Here is a 20,619-nt window from a genome sequence, read left to right as displayed (position 1 = left end):
GTATCTGATTCTGTCTCTCTTAACGTACACAATTTGTGGAAAGCCTTATGGCTTGCCTTAGCAGAAAAATAAGCACTACACCTAGGATAAGACATAACTGAATACATAAATATCACCTTGGAGATCAGCCCTGGGATTTCTTTAGAAGGAATGACACTAAAGCTGAAACTCCAGTACTTTGTCCACCTCATGCGAAGAGTTGACTCATTGGAAGCCTCTGATGCTGGGAGGGATTGGGGGCAGGAGGAGAGGGGGACGACAGAGGATGAGATGGCTGGATGGCATCACTGACTCTATGGACATGAGTCTGAGTGAACTCCGGGAGTTGGTGATGGACAGGGAGGCTTGGCGTGCTGCAATTCATGCGGTCCTAAAGAGTTGAACACGACTGAGCGACTGAACTGAACTGAACTGAAAAATACTAAAAACCTGAGAATTTAATTTCTTGCTTTTAGCCAGAAATACTGATTTTTTGTTGTTTTTCAGTCACTGAGTCATGTCTGATTCTTTGTGACCCAGCACTGATTCTTTGGACAGCAGCACTCCAGGCTCCCTGGTCCTTCATGATCTCCCTGAGTTTGTTCAGATTCATGGCCATTGAGTCAGTGATTCTATCCAACCATCTTATCCTTTCCTGCCCCCTTCTCTTTTTGCCTTAAATCTTTCTCAGCATCAGGGTCTTTTCCAATGAGCTGGTTCCTTGCATCAGGTGGCCACAATATTGGAGCTTTAGCATCAGTTATTCCAAGGAATATTCAAGATTTATTTCTTTTAGGATTGACTGGTTTGGTCTCCTTGTAGTCCAAGGGACTCTCAATAGTACTCCCCAGCATCACAATTCTAAAGCATCAGTTCTTCTACATCAGCCTTTTTATGGTCCAACTCACATGACTATTGAAAGCCATAGCCTTGACTACACAGATGTTTGTTGGCAGTGATATCTGCTTTTTAATATGCTGTCTTGGTTTGTCATAGGTTTCTTCCCAAGGAGGAAGCATTTTTTAATTTCATGGCTGCTTTTGAAATCCAAGAAAATAGAATCTGTCATTGTTTCCATTTTTCCCCCTTCTATTTTCCATGAAGAGATGGAACTGGATGCCATGATCTTAGTTTTAATTTTTCCTTTTTTTTTTTTTTTTTTTTGGTATAGTTGACTTACAATGTTTCAAGTACACAGCAAGGTGGTTCAGTTATGTATCTACACATATGTTATTTTTAAAATTATTTTCCATTATAGGTTATTACAAGATATTAACTAGTTTCCTTTCCTATACAGCAAAACTTTGTTGCTTGTTGCATGTTTTTAATTAGAAATCTAACATTCTATTCATACTAAATCAAATAAGTAAAATCAAAATGTCATAAATTTTTTAGTTAGGCAAAAATGCATAAGTTTACTTTAATATATGTGTGTGTGTGTGTGTATATATATATATATATAACTGGGTTGTGCTCTGGTGGGCAGGGCCTTCCTCAATAAAGCTGTAATCCAATTATCTGTAGGTGGGTGGGGTTGCATTTCCTCCTGGGCAGTTATTTGGACTGAGGCAACCCAGTCCTTGGGTTTATGGGCTTCCAGGACTGCTGTTGCCAGTGCCCCCATCTTTGTGGTCAGCCCCTATCAATACAAGCCTCAAATCCAACAGTAACAGATAGTTTGGATTCAGTCACCTGTGGGGTCACTGCTCCTTTCCTCTGGGTCTTGGTGTGTACAAGATTTTGTTTGTGCCTTCCAAGACTAGAGTTCCTGTTAGGACTAGTACTGTGGAAGTCCTATAATCAAATTCCCTGTAGTTCAAGGTCAGATTTCCTGAATGTTCCTAGTCCCTTTGTCGGATCCCCAGGCTGGGAAGCCAGTTGTGCGGTTCAGAACATTTACAATAGTGGGAGAACTTGTTTGGTATTATTGTTCTTTAGTTTGTGTGTCAGCCACTCAGCAGGTATGGGATTTGATTATATGGTGAATGTTCACCTAACTGTGCTCTTCCCTCACCTCACTGTGGCCTCTTCTTTGTCTTTGGACATGGGGTATCTCTTTTTGGTGGGCTCCAGCATCCTTCTGCCTATGATTGTTCTACAGCTAGTTGCAATTTTGTTGCTTTCACAGGAAGAGATGAGTGCACATCCTTCTACTCTGCCATCTTGAAGCAGGTGATCTTAAGTTTTTCTGAACATTGAGTTTCAAGCCAGCTTTTTCAACTCTCTTTCACCCTTATCAAGAGGCTCTTTAGTTCCTCTTCATGTTTTGCATTAGAGTGGTATAATCTGCATATCTGAGGATGTTATTTCTCCTGGCAATCTTGATTCCAGCTTGTGATTCATCTCGGCCAGCATTTTGCATGATGTACGCTGCATTTAAGTTAAATAAGCAGGGTGACAATATACAGCCTTGATGTACTTCTTTCTCAATTTTAATCCAGTCCATTGTTCCATGTCCTGTTCTAACAGTTGCTTCTTGACCTGCACACAGGTTTCTCAGGAGATAGGTAACATGGTCCATCTCTTTAAGAATTTTCCACAATTTGTTGTGATCCACCCAGTCAAAGGCTTTAGCATAGTCAATAAGGCAGAAGTAGATGTTTTTTTTCTGGAATTCCCTTGCTTCATGTATGATCCAACAGATGCTGGCAATTTGATCTCTGGTTCCTCCACCTTTTCTAATTCCAACTTTTACATGTGGAAGTTCTTGGTTTCTGTACTGCTGAAGCCTAGCTTAAAGGGTATTAATTTACACAGAGTAAATACTTAAGTAGCTAGTCTACTGGTGGATTACCATATGTCACAATGATTGAAACATACTTTGATTACTCACAGGTTTAAATGATTTATTTGGATCAATCTATTTTAAATAGGTAAATCCTTCCAGTTCCATTATCAATAATAAAACTATGAAGTGCATATGCAAATGTCCACAGATATGTGAGATACAGTTCATAGATACAGCTTTTTCAGACATATATCCCTTTTCTTATGTAAATGTTTAGCACTTTTTCTAAGTCCACTTTGTGTACAGCTAAGTGGTGGTAAAATGTGAAGGAACAGGAGGCTTGACACTTTCTATCTCTGAATACAATGGCTTTTCCTTCACAAATTAATATTAATATCTATGAATAGTTTGTCATGAATTGAAAAGTTTTGCATGAATAAACACAATTAGATTTATATGCAAATCTTGGACTTCTTCTGGAATACTAAGAGGTATACTTTGAGATAAGGAAAAGCAGAGTAAGAAGTGAAACTCCAAAGACTCAAGTTACTACTTAACTGGGATTTTTCTTTTTTAACTTTGTCTGACTTTTGCAGAATATATATGAATTGGCATTCATTTTTAAAACTTGATATAATAGACATTCGGAGAAGGCAATGCACCCCACTCCAGTACTCTTGCTTGGAAAATCCCATGGACGGAGGGGCCTGGTAGGTGGCAGTCCATGGGGTCGCACAGAGTCGGACACGACTGAGCGACTTCACTTCCACTTTTCACTTTCATGCATTGGAGAAGGAAACGGCAACCCACTCCAGTGTTCTTGCCTGGAGAATCCCAGGGACAGGGAAGCCTGGTGGGCTGCTGTCTATGGGGTCGCACAGAGTCAGTCATGACTGAAGTGACTTAGCAGCAGTAGCAGCAGCATGATAGACATTAAATAGGAAAAAAATTTATCCAGGAAAATTAGAAAAATGCATTTTGGAGGAAAGTTTAGGAATCTTAGTTTAAATAGTCAAGATCATGTTGTTTTCAGGGTTCTCCCTCCCTGCTTCTTTGTAAAAACTCTTGACTGCTGATGGAGAAAAAAGCTTAAGATAATTCATGCAAACTCATCACTCCCTTCATAATTTTCTGGAGTGGATATTTTTGAAAATAAAGAGAATACAGTATATAAGTTTCCTTCTCTATCCCTGTTCTTGTAGAACTACTATTCTTGTCACAAAATAATCTTAGACTATGATAGGGTCTATAAATAAATATTTTCTGCAATACAGGACAGTCTTAAGCCTCTGCAGTACCTTTGAGTATGTGTTTGTGTGTGTTGACAAAAAAATGAGAAGGAAGGCAAGGGTGCCTTTCCTTTGTGCTCTAGTTTATGAGGGGCAACTCTGTGCAACTGAAGCAATGCAAGAGCATTGCTTTTACTTATTTACTTATTTTTTTAATTAGGCTCATACTTCTGTTTCTTTGTAAATGCTTTTATGTAGTAACAAGAGTCAAGACCTTCATATATGCAGAAATGCTGGACTTTCTAAATATTCCATAAGGAGGAATATTCCATTTTAAGGAGGGTGGGGGAAAGGAAATTTAGTACATGATAATCTGTTGAAAGCAAAGAAAAAAGAAAAAAAAATACGCTCTACATTATCTTCAGTCATAGGAAAGGGAAGATAAATTAGCCACATATAAAGATCAATAGAATGTCCATGAACAGTACTGTTAAATCTTCTAAAAATGACTAGAGAATCTGAAGTACAATTAATTGCCTATTGTAGGTATTTTCTCATAGGAGTAATAGATGCCTGATCATCTGAGATTACATGTGCTTCATGCATACAAAGTATATGAGGCAATGATGCTGCAAAGAATCTCAACATCATCAGTCACACTCAAAGCAGATGGAAGTAGTGAAGGCAAAGGGACTCAGAATTAAATAGTAAACTCACAGATTATGATTTTATAAGGATAGTCACAATTATTATCTACAGGAACAGTAACTCATCATAGAATTAGAAGAGAGAAACTTCTAAGTTACTTTGAAAGGTAACTCTTTTAAGTTTTACTTTTTTTTTTGGCCACTAAGTAAAATGTTTGTTATCTGGAGAAGAAAATGGCAACCCACTCCAGTGTTCTTGCCTGGAGAATCCCAGGGATGGGGGAGCTTGGTGGGCTGCCGTCTATGGGGTCGCACAGAGTTGGACACGACTGAAGCGACTTAGCAGAAGCAGCGGTGTTGTTACCGAGCCCATGCTTGTTCTGCTTCCCCCATAACAGACCAATAAATTGAGAGATGAGTTGTTTAAAAAAAAAAAAAAAAAGTTTGTTATCTCCCCTATGGCAATGATATTATCTCCCACTTCTAATAATTGTATTTCTCCATTCTTCTATGTAATTATCTTCTTTTCTACCAGAGGAAAATCAGCCTAAAAGTTGATTATATAAAGTTATTTTTTCAGTTTTAGTTTTAGTATTTGCCGTGAAGCTGAATTGTGTTTCTGAATTGCGGATTCCAGAAAATCAGTCCTTTTCCATGAAAACAGTGATAGAAATCTGAATCATTATTTCTTTTGTTTCAATCCAATAAACATTTTTACAGACCTCAACAGGCAAGGCCGTTTGTTTTTTGTTTTTTGTTTTTTTAATTTTATTTTATTTAACTTTACAATATTGTATTGGTTTTGCCACATATAAAAATGAATCTGCCACAGGTATACATGTGTTTCCCATCCTGAACCCTCCTCCCTCCTCCCTCCCCATACCATCCCTCTGGGTCGTCCCAGTGCACCAGCCCCAAGCATCCAGTATTGTCCATCAAACCTGGACTGGAGACTCGTTTCATATATGATATTATACATATGTCAATGCCGTTCTCCCAAATCATCAGTTCACTTTCACTTTTCACCTGAGTCTCACTATTTTTCTAGGCTTTGCATTTGATTTAACTGAGAGATTATTACTTGATCTTGAATTTGACATTAATTGATAATAATATTAAAATGATAGAATCTTTATAGTTTACATGGCATTTCTATATAAACTATTTCCTTTGTCCCTGACAACTACCCAGGGACATATGTGGGACAGAGTATTAATTGTATACTATACAGATGACTAAACTGAAGCATAAGGAAGCAAAGTGCCTGATCCGAATTCCTGGTGATAGAGCTGGGACTCAAAAACATATCTCTCCAGACTAAACCCATTGCCATGTTACTTTTTCTTTTTTTTTTTAATTTTATTTAATTTTTAAACTTTACATAATTGTATTAGTTTTGCCAAATATCAAAATGAAGACCGTTTGTTTTATGTGTTATGAAAATACAAAGATGAATTTTTCAAGATGATTATGCCCTTAAGGTACTCCCACTTGAATAACAAAGACTGAACAATTCATAAAAGCTATTAAAAACTGTGGATTTTAATAGAGGAGCCTCAAGATTTAGAGATATATCATGATTATTAATATCTTTTTCTATCTAATTTTTGATAAAAATAGTTTGGGTCAAAAATGGCAGAAGAAAACCAATTAGGCGATCTTAACTAAAAATGCCTCTATCTGTAAAATGAATATGTATAAAGGTAGGCAATGTCAATATTTTAGAGACACATCTGCTTTCAGTAGAAATCTGAGAAGAATAGTAGAGACAAGAGAATACTTTCCTTTCATTTTGAAGAAAGGAAAATTGATAACCAGAGTGTGTAATTAATATATTCATTAATCAGTAGCTAAGCCAGGACTAGAACTTAAAAATCATAGACTCTAGTCCAGTGATCCATGCATTATGGAAAAACAATCTTGACTTACCAAAACCTAAACTTTCTACTTGAGGATATAAGACAAATATGTGAAAAGTGGAGAATATTAATTAACAGGTTATATATTGTATTGTAAAGAATATTTATAGCTATTATAGGGAGACCACTGTATTTTAAAACTTTTTTTGAAGGTAAAATGGTTTGTATATTTGTATATACATTTATGTATATATTTATTTTATATTTACTCATGGTAATAGAGAAGACAGAGAAGAACAATCATGATAATAATTGAGAAGAAGGAAAGGAAAATAATTGTAAAATATGTTCTAATATACATAGAAGATACTGGGCAAACTCCAGGAGATGGTTAAGGACAGGGAAGCCTGGGCTGCTGGGTTTGTGAAGTCCATGGATTTGTGAAGAGTCGGATACTACTTGGCGACTGAACAACAACAAAATGCTCTAAAAAGAGTGAATTAGGTTAGCTGGGTTAGAGGAGAGGTACTAAAGATGGAATTTGTAAATCAAGAAAGTATATGATCATTACCCCTATTTTATATGGCAGTGTTTTCTATATGGGCTTTCCAGGTGGCTCAGTGGTAAAGAATCTGCCTGCCAATGCAGGAGACACAGGAGATTCAGGTTCAGTCCTGGAGTGGGGAAGATCCCCTAGAGGAGGAAATGACAACCCACTCCAGTATTGTTGCCTGGAAAATTCTATGGATGGAGGAGTTTGGCTGGTGGCAGTCCATGAGGTCGCAAAGACTCAGACACAACTTAGTGACTGAGCATGGCTCAGCATTTTCTAATTCACATTCATATAGAACCATGTAATGGCTTTAAATCTTCTGCTAGAAATTAGCACATATCACCTCCACTCACATTTCATTGACCAAAGCAAGTCAGGTACCTTACATTGTGAGATTAGAAAGATTAATTTTCCTACACAAAGGGAACTGATAGAAAGGGGCCAGTCAGAATGAGACAAAGGAAGGTTCAGTAAATGTTTTGAATGAAAAAAAAATATATATATATACACACACACACACACACATACATTCCTGGCTCCAACCAAGGACAAAAAGCAAAGTTGACATTTTACAGTTAAAGTGCTTTATTTTCATTTAATCTTTTCTTTGAAGTGAAATAAAAGTCGATCAGTCATGTCTGACTCTTTGCGACCTCATGGACTGCAGCCTGCCAGCTCCTCTGTCCATGGAATTCTCGAGCAAGAATACTAGAGTGGGTAGCCATTTCCTTCTCCAGAGGATCTTCCTAACCCAGGGATCAAACCCATGTCTCCTGCATTGTAGGTGAATTCTTTACCGTCTGAGCCACAGGTAAGCCCAAAAGTATCACTGGCTTGGAATATTTATTTATAGAATAATGTTTTCATGTGATGTTAGTTGAAAAGTTTTGTGGAAAAAAACAATGTGGTGTTTCCACTTGCAATTCTTTCTGAAAATAATAGTCAAAAGTTGAAATCAGCCAGAAATAGAACCACTTTAGCAGGATTATGTATCAGTACAAATTTGGAATACACTTCTAGCTTGACTGAGAGCTTTAACCAAAATATATTTCGACAACAATTTTATTTATAAATCAGCATTTTAAGTGCACTTATTAAACCATTGTTTCTTCAATCTACTTTTCTAATTATATATAGTTATGCTGAAATACAAATAGAAAATTTCTATTTTCCATGATCCTAGGAAGTTATTCCAAAGTGTTTCATTATTTTATATTTTTACCAAATAAAAGCCACTGAAAATTTTAATTTAGAAACTTGTTAACAAGGCTTTGAAAAGCTTGTTAACAAGCTACTAAATCTTGTTTCAGTGTTTTGAAATTGTCACCCATAGGTAGCATATAATCCTTTTTAACAACAAAATAACGTACAGATGGAAAACTTTTCTAGCATCCCTTTTAAACTAGTCTCTGCATGGGAAAACCTGCCTTTGAACAGAGGTTACTGGCTCTGTTAATACTGAAATGTTAACTTTAGATTGAAAAGGCAGGTTAACTGTCTTTAATATTTTTTAATATAACTTCTTGGTAGCAACCTGATAACTTGTTACAGAAAAGGTCAGCAAAAATTTGAAACATTTACTCATTTCTGTAAGCTGAAAAAAGAATGTGAGACTAGAAGCTGTGTGGCTCCTCCTTAAACTCAATCTATTACATTACAAATGACTGTAGATTTACTATTAAAGATAATTTTCCAAGAAAGATATTTAACCATATTGGGGCATCTTACAGCATAAAAAATGCTGGTGTAATGATCTGCTATTGAAAGACTAATGAGTCCATCATTATCAACCCTTTATAACAACACTGCCTTTCTTTAAGACTTCTCTGGTGGCTCTGACGGTAAAGCATCTGCCTACAATGCGGGAGACTCAGGTTCAATCCCTGGGTTGGGAAGATGTCCTGGAGAAGGAAATGGCAACGTACTCCAGTATTCTTGCCTGGAAAATCTCATGGATGGTGGAACCTGGTAGGCTATAGTCCATGGGGTCGCAAATAGTCAGACACGACTGAGCAACTTCACTGAGCCTTTCTTTAGGAATCCTTCCACATCATAAGTGACAAGTGACTTGACAGACATGTGTACCTAGTGAGGGCATCATTTTCACTCCATTCACTGACTGTTAGTGGAGCATAATTACTTTCTTGTTTTTGGTCGAATAGAAGAAGACATTACATTATTTCTTTTTCTTGTTTAACCATATTTCTACACAAGGAGATTTCAAATCAACAATCAGAAAAAATCAAGTCACGAAGTAAAAACCTTCATAATTGTGTTCTGTTAGTGACATAGGTAATATAGAAATATATCTGGATCTATCAGAAGCTACAGTCATATGTGGGATTCCTAAACTTTTGTGTGTGTGCCATATGCCCTTTGGCCATTTGGTAAAGATTATTAAATAATTACCCATTATTTAAATAATATTTTAATTGAAAATAACAAAATGCATGCAATTATATAGGAAACTAGTTATACTGAGATTTTGCTATAACATATTAAGACCAAAATAGAGAATAATATGCCTACTTACTTATTAATGTATTAAATAGCAAGATCTAGTAGTTTTAATAACTTCTGAAATTGTATAATGTTAAAAACACATTTTAAGATTTCCATAAGCTGTACTATTACATGAATGTGTCTGTAATTTATATCGATTACTAAGTCACAAATATTAATGCTGCCATAGTTTATTATCTATATTTGTAATGCAGGACAATATTAATTTTCAGTTAAAGGTTAGTGGAAACATGCTGCTGCTGCTACTAAGTCGCTTCAGTCATGTCCGACCCTGTGCGATCCCATAGACGGCAGCCTACCTGGCTCCCCCATCCCTGGGATTCTCTAGGCAAGAACACTGGAGTGGGTTGCCATTTCCTTCTCCAATGCATGAAAGTGAAAAGTGAAAGTGAAGTCGCTCAGTTGTGTCCGACTCTGTGCAACCCCATGGACTGCGGCCTACAAGGCCCCTCCGTCCATGGGATTTTCCAGGCAAGAGTACTGGAGTGGGGTACCCATGTAGCTAATATTTGCCCACCCTGATTCATGAACTGCTTGTATCCCATTCATGGATTCTGGGCTAAACCCCTCTGACAGAAAATTGATCAGGTGAGAATATCAAAGAAATAGCATTCTGGGTTTAATGACAACTAGCCATGTTACAAAAATTAGTTAGAAGAAAATAAGGACTGTAAATAGGGAAAGTGTTTCATTTTTTAAAAATAAGTAGGCATTGCACTGACTTCCCCCAATTTAAACAGCTTTTGCTCAAACTGTAGGTGAAGAATATGGATAGACAGAACATGGAAAGGTATTTTTAGACATCAACTATTTTCTCTATCTTTTGGTTCTTCCTTTTTCTCCCTTAGCAGTCTAACTTAACATCAAGGAATAAGAATTTCTGTGTGGGTTGTCTTCAGGAAAAAAAAAATGTAAGAGGTTTATAGATAGCTAAGCATTTAGGGAATCAAAGGCAATTCAGAATATAACCAAAAGCTAAGAGAGAAATGGTATTTTAAGAACAAGAGACCATCCTATTCCAGACTAACAAATAATTCCCTGGTCTTGAAACAGAGGATGGGATGAAAGAAAAATATGAGTTCAGAAGGTGATTTGAGAAAGAGGCTCTGCCTGGACAGACAGTAGGGTTTCACTAAAGGAACATTTGTGCAGGTCATTGAAGGCAGACAGAGCTTTAGAAAGCCTTGAACACCCTCAAGTCCCAATATGTCCTGAAATTAAGTCTAATGGTAGCAAAGAAATACCTAGGAGATTTATCTGATGAGAAAGACTTGTCCAAAGCATACCAGTGGTAATCTGGGTGGACAAAGAAATCTATGACTGTCTCAATAGATAGCCAAGGACCAGCTGAGTCCCACATCGCCCTGTGCAAAAGAGACATCCCTGAATCCTGGCCTGTATCACTGCCACTGTTTCCCACAGAATTATAAACTTAAAAGCACAGCATGTCAAAAGTAAGCAAAGCCAAATCTTCCAATGTAAAAACCTCTGGAAGTTTGGAGCATGTGACCTGTTTCTCCCCACTAAGACAAATTCTGAATCTTGTCACAGTGCACCTGAACGTGTGCCAAGACACGAGTCTACAGAGTTGGCTGTAGTCGCTGATGCCTGCACCTACCTGGGAACATGATCTTATCAGTGTCCAGGAAGCTGAATAATCAATTAATTATTCCTTCCTCTTGTCTAATTGATGTGAATAGAAGAGAAGCATGAGGGATCAAGAAGAAAGTTTAAGGAGTAAATTTGAATGATCTTTCTTATCCTTGCTGCTAAGTCGCTTCAGTCGTGTCCGATTCTGTGCGAACCCATAGGCAGCCCGCTAGGCTGCCCCATCCCTGGGATTCTCCAGGCAAGAACACTGGAGTGGCTTGCCATTTCCTTCTCCAATGCATGAAAGTGAAAAGTGAAAGTGAAGTCTCTCAGTCGTGTCCGACTCTGTGCGACCCCATGGACTGCAGCCTACCAGGCTCCTCCGTCCATGGGACTTTCCAGGCAAGAGTATCCTTAAGCACATAGAATATAGGTCTAGAATTCACATTTACATATATACCTTTTTAGAATCTATGAATTAATACACTGGCTTTACCTGTGTGTAACTTTGCAGAATGTAGCAGGCTTGGAATTCTGAGTCTCCTACCCTTCTTCTTAGATTATCACTATTTAATTTTAAAATCTTCAGTAAGCACTTGAAAGTACTAAATTTAAAAAATGCATAATAATTTTTCTTTGAAGTCTTCTATTGTGATCACAGATTTGGTGGAAATTCTTGTTGGGATGGAAAGGGAGAATGCACTTAAAATCCTATTTGGTGAAATAATCAGAAAGAAAAGAATATGAAAAAATCAATGAAAAGCTATTTAGTGAAGGCCTTACCACATTTTACCTTTATTCTGTATACATATTTGGTTTTCTGTTTTTAGCTTTGTAAGGAATTTTCCTTGTTGAAAATATGTTGCACTGTTCTTTGGACTCCTAAACCATTGCTGAAGTCAGATGACAACACATTTGCAGTTCCTGGCACCCCAATCCCCTGCTGTCAGGATTGTAAATGATACTACTTTTCAATGAAGCAGTGATCCAGTGAGGGGATTAGAAGCATGAATTTTAACTGACAAAATATGAGTTTGAAGTTAACATGAGGCTTTTTTAGTGACTATGTTCTGAGAATACTGTTGCTGCTGTTAGAGCTGCAGCTGCTCCTTTTATTTGCGACTGTAAGTGGAAATCACCAAATACCTCATCAGCTAGGTTTAAAGACCTAATGGGAAAGCAAAATGTGAATGAGTTTGTTCTTGCTATATTGGCTTCCACCTTATCAGGACTTGCTTTTCCTCTCTGAAGAATAACTGAGTAATTGTTACTGGCAGCGAAATGGGAAGGGCTACCACTATGACTAATTAACAGAGAGGCTTTATATCATCTAAATAGGATCTGTTGTGACAATCCATTATTTACCATACCAACACATATATGCTGAGCTTAAGCATAAAGTCAAAGTATGGTTATAAAGCTCTGTCCTTCTCTCTTCTATTTTACATCTGGTAAATGCAGATATTTCTTCCACATTTTTGTTGAAACTAAATCCTTATGTATGACACCTTGGAGCTTCCCAGGGGGCTCAGTAGTAAAGAATCCACCTGCCAATGCAGGAGACACACGTTTGACCCTGGGTCAGGAAGATTCCCTTGGAGGAGTCAATGGCAACCCACTCTAGTATTCTTGCTGGGAGAATTCCATGGAGAGTGGAAAAGTTGGCTTAAAACTCAACATTCAGAAAACTAAGATCATGGCATCCAGTTCCATCACTTCAAGGCAAATAAATGGGGAAACAAGGAAACAGTGACAAACTTTCTTTTATTGGGCTCCAAAATCACTGCAGATGGTGACTGCAGCCATGAAATTAAAAGATACTTACTCCTTTGAAGAAAATTTATAACTGACCCAGACAGCATATTAAAAAGCAGAGACATTACTTTGTCAACAAAGGTCTATCTAGTCAAAGCTTTAGTTTTTCCAGTAGCCATGTATGGATGTGAGAATAGGACTATAAAGAAAGCTGAGCACTGAAGAATTGATGCTTTTGAACTGTGATGTTGGAGAAGACTCTTGAGAGTTGCTTGGACTGCAAGGAGTTCCAACTAGTCCATAGTAAAGGAAATCAGTCCTAAATATTCATTGGAAGGACTGATGCTGAAGCTGAAACTCCAATCCTTTGGCCACCTGATGCAAAGAACTGACTCACTGGAAAAGACCCTGATGCTGGGGAAGATTGAAGGCGGGAGGAGAAGGGGGCGACAGAGGATGAGATGGTTGGATGGCATCACCGACTCAATGGACATGAGTTTGAGTAAACTCTGGAAGTTGGTAATGGACAGGGAGGCCTTGTGTGGTGCAGTCCATGAGGTCACAAAAAGTTGGACATGACTGAGCAACTGAACTGAACTGAACTGATGTAATCTCTCTTCCAGGGAAGGAATTTTTATCCTGCCAAGGCCATACTGGTCTCCTCACATAAGGAACTGTGTAAGCCAAAAAGACAAGTGAGAGGAGACATGGGTTCTGTATCAGTTTAAGGAATGGTGCTATCTGGGCCTTGTCTATGGCTTGGAGATGAACAACAAAGAAGTAAGTATATATTTGAAATGGAAGGTTGTTAGGCTTCCAGCTTTATTTGGCTCCCTTTATTTTTGCTGAGTAAATTATATTTCTTTCAAAATATCAACATATCAATATTATTATTTTTGTTAACACATGCCTTTGTTTAAGGCTTCTCAGGAGGCACTAGTGGTAAAGAACCCGCCTGCCAATGCAGGACACATAACAGATGCAGGTTTGATGCCTGGGTTGGGAAGATCCCCTGGAGGAGGGCATAACAACCCCACTCCAGTATCCTTATCCAGAGAACCCCATGGACAGAGAAGGCTCACGGGCTACAGTCCATGGTGTAACATTTATTTGTTTATTAAATTGTTTGTTATGGATACTGCAAATGTTTTTGTATCTATTCAAATCCCACAGCATTGGTGCTCCATGGCAAAGGAAGCATTTATTGATTTATATAGTTCACTCACTAAGAACTAGGTGTTTAATAATTTTTTGCATCATCTAATGACATAATTTATATCATATCTTTAATGACACAACCAAGCCACAAAGAACCATAGATTTCTCTGTGATTTTCCAATTGCAGTGGAAAGTTTGACAATAACTGCTGCTGCTACTGCTGCTAAGTTGCTTCCGTTGTGTCTGACTCTGCAACCCCAGAGACAGCATCCCACAGGCTCCCTCGTCCCTGGGATTCTCCAGGCAAGAACACTGGAGTGGGTTGCCATTTCCTTCTCCAATGCATGAAAGTGAAAAGTGAAAGTGAAGTCGCTCAGTCGTGTCCAACTCCTAGCGACCCCATGTTCTGCAGCCTACCAGGCTCCTCCATCCATGGGATTTTCCAGGCAAGAGTACTGGAGTGGGGTGCCATTGCCAAATTGTCATTTATAGTACCTCTTATTATTACCTACTGGATGAGTGCATGTGTGCTAAGTCACTTTAGTCATGTCCAACTCTGTGTGACCCTAGGGACTGTACCCTTTCAGGTTCCTTTGCCCATGGGCTTCTCCAGGCAAGAATACTGGAATGGATTGTTATGCCTTTCTCCAAGGGACCTTCCCAGCCTAGGGACTGAACCTGCATCTCTCTTGTATCATGCATTGGCAGGTGGGTTCTTTACCACTAGAGCCACCTAGGAAGCCTACCTACTACATATGTTCAGTTAAATTCTACTCATTCTTAAGATTTTAGCTCAATCACATTTTTACATCTAAATGTTATGCATCTTTGTTCATTTCCACTGCCTAGAACTTTGATAGTTAATTGCTTACATATGTAAATATAAAAGTGACATCTAAATCTTTATCCTGGAGAAGGAAATGGCAACCCACTCCAGTATTCTTACCTGGAAAATCTCATGGACAGAGGAGCCTGGTGGGCTACAGTCCATGGGGTTGCAAAGAGTCGGACATGACTAAGTGACTAACCCATGTAAAATAAATTAATTGACATTGAATTAATTGACATTTCTTTTGAGGGAAATTATAACAGTGGAGAAAAATGTAAAACACTCACATAAATATAACCCAACATAAGACTGAAAAAAAAATTAAGTACATGGTGCTTTGGGATGACAGGAGTGAAGTTTAGAATTTGGTTTGATGACTACTAGAAAAGACTTTGAATAGAAAACCTGTCTCTTGAATGTATTCCAACTTTTCCAGCTACCACATACATCCTTGCTGTACCAATGAGATTCTCTCTGGTGCAGAAACATATTCATTTTTTTTCTTTTTTCCATCTTAAGACAATTATCCCAAGTACCACACCAGAAGCTTACTTACTTTGGGTATGAAAGTAAGACCTTGTCCACTCTGATAAAAGATAGATGAAAGGAATGATCTTGGATAAAAGTAAATTGTGTGGGAAGGAAGTGAGTTGAGACAGTTTCTACATCATTATCTTTTCTTCTCTGATAGAATACAGTGATGTTTATCCTTGAAAGTGATGAGGGAGAGGTTCAGGGGAACACTAAAGATTTGTAGTATCTTCTGAGAAGACTATGAAAAAAGATCACTGGGTTATACGGAAAAATTTTCAGATGAAGACCAGATGGTTGCAAGTATAATGTGCTTTTTATGAAGATTAATCTAAATGCCTATATGATTGTTTTCTCCAGATTAGATAAGATCAGATCAGTCGCTCAGTAGTGTCCGACTCTTCGCGACCCCATGAATTGCAGCACGCCAGGCCTCCCTGTCCATCACCAACTCCCAGAGTTCACTCAGACTCACATCCATCGAGTCAGTGATGCCATCCAGCCATCTCATCCTCTGTCGTCCCCTTCTCCTCCTGACCCCAATCCCTCCCAGCATCAGAGTCTTTTCCAATGAGTCAACTCTTCCCATGAGGTGGCCAAAGTACTGGAGTTTCCGCTTTAGCATCATTCCTTCCAAAGAAATCCCAGGGCTGATCTCCTTCAGAATGGACTGGTTGGATCTCCTTGCAGTCCAAGGGACTCTCAAGAGTCTTCTCCAACACCACAGTTCAAAAGCATCAATTCTTCAGCACTCAGCCTTCTTCACAGTCCAACTCTCACATCCATACATGACCACAGGAAAAACCATAGCCTTGACTAGACAAACCATTATACTATATTGGATAAAATCTTCCAAACAATTTAAATAGTTAGAGAAATTTATTTTATTTCTAACTTCATTGAGATTTGGGTGGTGGTGTTTAATATGGCTCTTGCATTTTACTATAGAAATTATATCTTTAAGTTTGATATAGTTAATCCATTCTAGGCAACATTTAATAAGTTCATCTTTTTAAAAAGTATAAATGACTATACTAGATAATTATGCATTATGTAATATATGCTAGTATTTAGGTAGCATATATTATGATTTTCTCATGACACATGAATAAACTGAACTGTGATAAATAAAAATCTTAATGTAAAATCGTTCCTCTATTTCTAGGTTGAAACCTAATTGGCCTTGGCCTATGTTCATCACTCTTTACTTCATTAACAGTGATCTTCTGTGGAATTTCTCCACTTGTATTTGTAACATGGGTCTATATTTTCTTTTTTCCTCTTAGTATTATTTGTCAGTTTAGTTGATTTAAGTCTCTGTTTAAACCTACTCTAACCCAATGAATTGTATTCTGGCCATATTAATTATACTTAGAATTATTTTGTGTCTTTATCTCCTATAATTTTCTTGTTTAACTTTGATATGTTTCATCTATAAGACCATTAGGCTTTTTGTCATTATTGATTAAGTTTTTTTATTTCTTCAGGGAAATTAGTCTGTATTCCTACCTTTTACTGAGAAAACTGTACCAATTTCCAGATGTTTATATGAGAATAAATGCTATTTTATGACTTATCAAAAGCATTTATCCAAAGTTGTAATAATCTGCTTTAGATGATGTATTCCCTTTAAATTTGAGGTTTATTACATTTATAATTTACAATGTTATATATGCATGTTTTCTCTTGATGTTCTTTGTCTGCCAAAACAGGCTTGTGGGACTTTTACTATATTTTTAAACAAAATATGTGCATCTGATATCTGATATTTCTACTGGTATTTTCCTAAGCTACTTATTCTTACTACTAAAATTATTTTTTTCTCTAATTTTTAAAATACTTGAGTTGAAAGTTTATTTGTATCTAGTACAACTTAAAGCTATGAAAGCTTCTCAGAATACAGCTTATTCTACATTAAAAAAGTTTAAATCTATAAATAACCAATAATCTATGTCTCCATTTCTTTTCTAAAGGTTAGTTGTTCTTATAGGAATATGTTCATTTTAATTTTGTTTTGCTAGTATCAAGTTTTATTATGTTGGTGCTGCTACTGCTGCTGCTGCTGCTGCTAGTTTGCTTCAGTTGTGTCCGACTCTGTGTGACCCCATAGACAGCAGCCCACCAGGCTCCCCCGTCCCTGGGATTCTCCAGGCAAGAACACTGGAGTGGGTTGCCCTTTCCTTCTCCGATATTGGTGCTAGATGAACCTATTTAATTAGATATGTACTTAGACAAGTAAAGGTGTATGTGCACATAGAGCGAGTCGGCTAATCAATTTTGATACTATTTTATATGCATTTGAGAGTTATATTCCTATTTACAGGAGACTATATATTTCAATTCATGTCATATTTCTTGTTTCCTTTCCATCTTTTGATGTGGAAGTTTTATTTTTATTCCACTAGTGGTTCTAAGAACATTTCTATTTCAATATCAAAATATAAAGATTCAACTATAAATGTGCTTACATCTACTCCTATAAAAAATAAAATATCTTTATCATACTTCAACTTTTCTCCCACCATACTAAAAGCAATTTATGGTATTATTGTTAATGTGACACATAGAACTTGATTGGATTACACCGTATATTACAAATTAGTGTATCAAACATTATAGAGAGATAAAGTGCTGTTAAAAGCAATAGCATTTATTATGATTTGAAAGTGAAAGTTGCTCAGTCGTGTCCAACTCTTTGCAGCCCCAAGGACTATTCATTCCATGGAATTCTCCAGGCCAGAATACCAGAGTGGATGGCCTTTCCCTTCTTCAGGGAATCTTCCCAATCCAGGGATCAAACCCAGGTCTCCTGCATTGCAGACAGATTCTTTTTTTTTTTTTCTAAAGATCAAATGTTATTTTTTTAATTTAATTTTATTTTTTAAACTTTACATAATTGTATTAGTTTTGCCAAATATCAAAATGAATCCGCCACAGGTATACATGTGTTCCCCATCCTGAACCCTCCTCCCTCCTCCTTCCCCATACCATCCCTCTGGGTCGTCCCAGTGCACTAGCCCCAAGCATCCAGTATCGTGCATTGAACCTGGACTGGCATCTCGTTTCATACATGATATTTCTTTACCAGTTTTACCACAAGGGAAGCCCAAGTGAAAGCCCCTTAGTCCTATATGACTTTTTGTGACCCCATGGACTATGCAGTCCATGGAATTCTCCAGGCCAGAATGTTATCACTTAGAATACTATTTAAGCACATGCCTGCTTATAATACAATACCTTATTTAATGCTCATGATAATCCAATAAGCTAATTATTGTTAACTTCTTTCTTAAAATGTAAGTAAGTAAGGAAAAAGTATGGTAAAGGGACAGGATTGCACAGTTGGTATGAGTCAGAACTGGAATATGAATGGATAGGGGTATTCTTTATTAAATATGCTGTTAATCATATTGCTACAACACACCATGATATAGTATTTAATAACAGATTCTAAAAGTGTAGCTGGTCATTTATTTCTCCTGCATATTAAATCTCTTTATCAAGAAGCATGTTTTTGGCCATGACTCCTAAAAAGGTATAAGCTATAAGTTTTCATATTAAGCTACAGATGCAGATAAGGGGAGATTCCTTAAGTACTTAAATATTCAAGTCCAAAATCTAAATGTTGTGCCTTTGAGACTTGGCCTGCTGAAATGCAGAATTATTGCTGTAGCATCATTATAGTGGTTTTGTATGCTAATTGAGAGATAACAAGTAGCAAGCCTGGTTTAGTTTAGTAGTCTTTAGTAGGCAAATCTAGTCGAATCTAGTTTAGTAGTCTTTAGTAGTCTAAACTAGTTAGTCACTCAATCTGTCCAACTCTGTGACCCCATGGAGTGTAGCCCACCAGGCCCCTCTGTCCATGGAATTCTCCAGGCAAGAATACAGAAAGGTTGCCATTCCCTTCTGCAGGGATTATTCCTGGCCCAGTGATTGAATCCAGATCTCCTGCACTGCAGACAGATTCTTTACCATCTGAGCCACCAGGGAAGCCCAATCTGATAAAGATACAAGTGGGTAAATCTCTCTCCTCAGTGCCTCATTTATTTTAGCCACATTTTGGAGGGCAACAACCTGTCAGTTCAGAAGACTACTAAACTGAGACTTGCTACTTGTTATCTCTCAATTAGCATACAAAGACAGCTTATAATGGTTCTAAAGTAGTAAGCTTACTCCTTGGAAGGAAAGTTATGACCAAACTAGATAGCATATTCAAAAGCAGAGACATTACTTTGCCAACAAAGGCCCATCTAGTCAAGGCTCTGGTTTTTCCAGTGGTCATGTATGGATGTGAGGGTTGGACTGTGAAGAAAGCTGAGGGCCGAAGAATTGATGCTTTTGAACTGTGGTGTTGCAGAAGACTCTTGAGAGTCCCTTGGACTGCAAGGAGATCCAACCAGTCCATTCTGAAGGAGATCAGCCCTGGGATTTCTTTGGAAGGAATGATGCTAAAGCTGAAACTCCAGTATTTTGGCCACCTCATGTGGAGAGTTGACTCATTAGAAAAGACTCTGATGCTGGGAGGGATTGGGGTCAGGAGGAGAAGGGGACGACAGGGGATGAGAAGGCTGGATGGCATCACTGACTCTATGGATGTGAGTCTGAGTGAACTCTGGGAGTTGGTGATGGACAGGGAGGCCTGGCGTGTTGTGATTCATGGGGTTGCAAAGGGTCAGACATGACTGAGCAACTGAACTGAACTGAAAGTAGTAAGTTACTATACTGCTGCTGCTAAGTCGCTTCAGTCATGTCCGATTCTGTGCGACCCCATAGACAGCAGCCCACTAGGCTCCTCTGTCCCTGGGATTCTCCAGGCAAGAATACTGGAGTAGGTTGCCATTTCCTTCTCCAATGCATGAAAGTGAAAAGTGAAAGGGAAGTCGCTCAGTTGTGCCTGACTCTTAGCGACCCATGGACTGCAGCCTACCAGGCTCTTCCATCCATGGGATTTTCCAGGCAAGAGTACTGGAGTAGGGTGCCATTGCCTTGTCCGAAGTTACTATACAGTAGAAGACTATTAACAACTTTGGAAGTCAACTAAATTTATTGTGATATGCTATCAAACACATCACAGTAATCTTCAAACTGAACCCAGTTTTTGTGGCTGCCTATCTCAAATTTATTCTCATTCAGTTTTCCTTAGACTGGAATGCGCCTCAAGTAGTCTGTTTTAGAGAAGTTGTATGGGTGGCAAACAGTCAGAGACTTGGCAAAAAATATCTTTCTTTCATCTTTACA

Source organism: Bos mutus, chromosome 6 (assembly GCF_027580195.1).
Source record: "Bos mutus isolate GX-2022 chromosome 6, NWIPB_WYAK_1.1, whole genome shotgun sequence".
In the NCBI taxonomy this organism is placed as follows: Eukaryota; Metazoa; Chordata; class Mammalia; order Artiodactyla; family Bovidae; genus Bos; species Bos mutus.
This window is presented reverse-complemented; position numbering follows the sequence as displayed.